Here is a 4,536-nt window from a genome sequence, read left to right as displayed (position 1 = left end):
GTCCGGGATTGGGTGTCTGTATCATTAGTTTCAGGACTTCCATCCCATGTTTCACCATGGCCATCGTTGCGGCCTTCTCATAGAAGAGGGGCAAGAGAGCACTTATCCCAGGTGGGTCTGTGACATCTGGTTGACGATCAGCGTGATGAGCGGCCCATGTTATGAAGTCGCCTTTCTCAAGGTTGTCTTTTTTGAGAAGTTGCATTTTCTGTTGTAGCCACTGATTTTCCTCTTCTATTGCTTCGTGTAAACTGTCCACAGTATCCTGCATAACAGCCGTCTCTGGAACCATTATAATGTTGGTGTTGCAAGCAACAGCTGGGACTATGCGGTAGCTGTCCGGGAGGGAAGGGTTTCTGGTACACACAGGCGGCGGAACTGTGATGGGTTGTCTGATTGTTCCTGGATTTGTCTTCGTAGGGAACTGGAACAAACTCATGCTGGTCCCATGGAAAGACCCTTCAGCTGTTTGTGATGTAGGGTTATGGTCTAGGTTATCCAGCGCTCCTGCTGTGTACAGTCCATCGCGAATTTGTGCAGGACATACTGAAGCCTCTTCAATAAACCGCTGACATACTGCATTGGTGAGCCAATCTTCCACTTCCAAAACACGTTCGTAGCTGACACTGATACCAAGTTCTTGAAGTTGAGTCACCATTTTTTTGCTCCGTGTTTGGGTATGCACATTCAGACCTATATATAATGGCAGTGGGGGCTCTTTATCCTTTCGGTGACGTGGCTGCTCTGCTACCTTTGCCTTCTCCTTAGAGTTGAACTTGATTAGTTGACATACAGTGAGACATGCCTGTGTGTTTGCAGAATTTTGATTCTTGATATTTGATCCATATAACACCACTTTTCGCACTTGTGTTAGTGTTGAAAAACCACTTTTCGCACTTGTGTTAGTGTTGAAAAACCACTTTTCGCACTTGTGTTGGTGCAGGAAACCACTTTTGCACTTGTATTAGTGTGGAAAACCACTTTTCGCACTTGTGTTAAAGTGGTTTTTCTACACTAACACAAGTGCGAAAGGTGGTTTTTCCACACTAATACAAGTGCAAAAGTGGTTTCCTGCACCAACACAAGTGCGAAAGGTGGTTTTTCAACACTAACACAAGTGCGAAAAGTGGTTTTTCAACACTATCACAAGTGCAAAAAGTGTTTTTTCCACACTAATACAAGTGCAAAAGTGGTTACCTGCACCAACACAAGTGTGAAAAGTGGTTTTTCAACACTAACACAAGTGCGAAAAGTGGGTTTTCAACACTAACACAAGTACGAAAAGTGGTTTCCTTCACTAACACAAGTGCGAAAAGTGGTTTTTCAACACTAACACAAGTGCGAAAAGTGGTTTTTCAACACTAACACAAGTGTGAAAAGTGGTTTTTCCACACTAATACAAGTGCAAAAGTGGTTGTACTGCACCAACACAAATGCGAAAAGTGGTTTTTCAACACTAACACAAGTGCAAAAAGTGTTTTTTCAACACTATCACAAGTGCAAAAAGTGTTTTTTCCACACTAATACAAGTGCAAAAGTGGTTTCCTGCACCAACTCAAGTGCGAAAAGTGGTTTTTCAACACTAACACAAGTGCGAAAAGTGGTTTTTCCACACTAATACAAGTGCAAAAAGTGTTTTTTCCACACGAATACAAGTGCAAAAGTGGTTTCCTGCACCAACACAAGTGCGAAAAGTGGGTTTTCAACACCAACACAAGTGCGAAGAGTGGTTTCCTTCACTAACACAAGTGCGAAAAGTGGTTTTTCAACACTAACACAAGTGCAAAAAGTGGTTTTTCAACACTAACACACGTGCGAAAAGTGGTTTTTCCACACTAATACAAGTGCAAAAGTGGTTTCCTGCACCAACACAAGTGCGAAAAGTGGGTTTTTCAACACTAACACAAGTGTGAAAAGTGGTTTTTCAACACTAACACAAGTGCGAAAAGTGGTTTTCCACACTAATACAAGTGCAAAAGTGGTTTCCTGCACCAACACAAGTGCGAAAAGTGGTTTTTCAACACTAACACAAGTGCAAAAAGTGGTTTTTCTACACTAACACAAGTGCGAAAAGTGGTTTTTCCACACTAATACAAGTGCAAAAGTGGTTTCCTGCACCAACACAAGTGCGAAAAGTGGTTTTTCAACACTATCACAAGTGCAAAAGGTGTTTTTTCCACACTAATACAAGTGCAAAAGTGGTTTTCCTGCACCAACAGAAGTGCGAAAAGTGGTTTTTCAACACTAACACAAGTGCGAAAAGTGGATTTTCAACACTAACACAAGTGCGAAAAGTGGGTTTTCAACACTAACACAAGTGCGAAAAGTGGTTTCCTTCACTAACACAAGTGCGAAAAGTGGTTTTTCAACACTAACACAAGTGCGAAAAGTGGTTTTTCAACACTAACACAAGTGCGAAAAGTGGTTTTCCACACTATTACAAGTGCAAAAGTGGTTTCCTGCACCAACACAAGTGCGAAAAGTGGTTTTTCAACACTAACACAAGTGCGAAAAGTGGTTTTTCAACACTAACACAAGTGCGAAAAGTCGTTTTTCAACACTATCGCAAGTGCATAAAGTGTTTTTTCCACACTAATACAAGTGCAAAAAGTGTTTTTTCCACACTAATACAAGTGCAAAAGTGGTTTCCTGCACCAACACAAGTGCGAAAAGTGGATTTTCAACACTAACACAAGTGCGAAAAGTGGGTTTTCAACACTAACACAAGTGCGAAAAGTGGGTTTTCAACACTAACACTAGTGCGAAAAGTGGGTTTTCAACACTAACACAAGTGCGAAAAGTGGGTTTTCAACACTAACACAAGTGCGAAAAGTGGGTTTTCAACACTAACACAAGTGCGAAAAGTGGTTTCCTTCACTAACACAAGTGCGAAAAGTGGTTTTTCAACACTAACACAAGTGCGAAAAGTGGTTTTTCAACACTAACACAAGTGAGAAAAGTGGTTTTTCAACACTAACACAAGTGCAAAAAGTGTTTTTTCCACACTAATGCAAGTGCGAAAAGTGGTTTCCTTCACTAATGCAAGTGCAAAAGTGGTTTCCTGCACCAACACAAGTGCGAAAAGTGGTTTTTCAACACTAACCCAAGTGCGAAAAGTGGTTTTTCAACACTAACACAAGTGTGAAAAGTGGTTTTTCCACACTAATACAAGTGCAAAAGTGGTTTCCTGCACCAACACAAGTGCGGAAAGTGGTTTTTCAACACTAACACAAGTGCGAAAAGTGGATTTTCAACACTAACACAAGTGCGAAAAGTGGGTTTTCAACACTAACACAAGTACAAAAAGTGGTTTCCTTCACTAACACAAGTGCGAAAAGTGGTTTTTCAACACTAACACAAGTGCGAAAAGTTGTTTTTCAACACTAACACAAGTGCGAAAAGTGGTTTTTCCACACTAATACAAGTGCAAAAGTGGTTGTACTGCACCAACACAAATGCGAAAAGTGGTTTTTCAACACTAACACAAGTGCAAAAAGTGTTTTTTCAACACTAACACAAGTGCGAAAAGTGGTTTTTCAACACTAACACAAGTGTGAAAAGTGGTTTTTCCACACTAATACAAGTGCAAAAGTGGTTTCCTGCACCAACACAAGTGCGAAAAGTGGTTTTTCAACACTAACACAAGTGCGAAAAGTGGTTTTTCAACACTAACACAAGTGCAAAAAGTGGTTTTTCCACACTAATACAAGTGCAAAAGTGGTTTCCTGCACCAACACAAGTGCGAAAAGTGGTTTTTCAACACTAACACAAGTGCGAAAAGTGGTTTTTCAACACTAACACAAGTGCGAAAAGTGGTTTTCCACACTAATACAAGTGCAAAAGTGGTTTCCTGCACCAACACAAGTGCGAAAAGTGGTTTTTCAACACTAACACAAGTGCGAAAAGTGGTTTTTCTACACTAACACAAGTGCGAAAAGTGGTTTTTCCAAACTAATACAAGTGCAAAAGTGGTTTCCTGCACCAACACAAGTGCGAAAAGTGTTTTTTCAACACTAACACAAGCGCAAAAAGTGGTTTTTCAACACTATCACAAGTGCAAAAGGTGTTTTTTCCACACTAATACAAGTGCAAAAGTGGTTTCCTGCACCAACACAAGTGCAAAAAGTGTTTTTTCAACAATAACACAAGCGCGAAAAGTGGTTTTTCAACACTAACACAAGTGCGAAAAGTGGTTTTTCAACACTAACACAAGTGCGAAAAGTGGTTTTTCCACACTAATACAAGTGCAAAAGTGGTTTCCTGCACCAACACAAGTGCGAAAAGTGGTTTTTCAACACTAACACAAGTGCGAAAAGTGGTTTTTCAACACTATCACAAGTGCAAAAAGTGTTTTTTCCACACTAATACAAGTGCAAAAGTGGTTTCCTGCACCAACACAAGTGCGAAATGTGGTTTTTCAACACTAACATAAGTGCGAAAAGTGGTTTTTCAACACTATCACAAGTGCAAAAAGTGTTTTTTCCACACTAATACAAGTGCAAAAGTGGTTTCCTGCACCAACACAAGTGCGAAAAG

The sequence above is a fragment of the Myxine glutinosa genome, chromosome 8 (genome assembly GCF_964187855.1).
Source record: "Myxine glutinosa chromosome 8, kmMyxGlut1.1, whole genome shotgun sequence".
Lineage (NCBI taxonomy): Eukaryota > Metazoa > Chordata > Myxini > Myxiniformes > Myxinidae > Myxine > Myxine glutinosa.
This window is presented reverse-complemented; position numbering follows the sequence as displayed.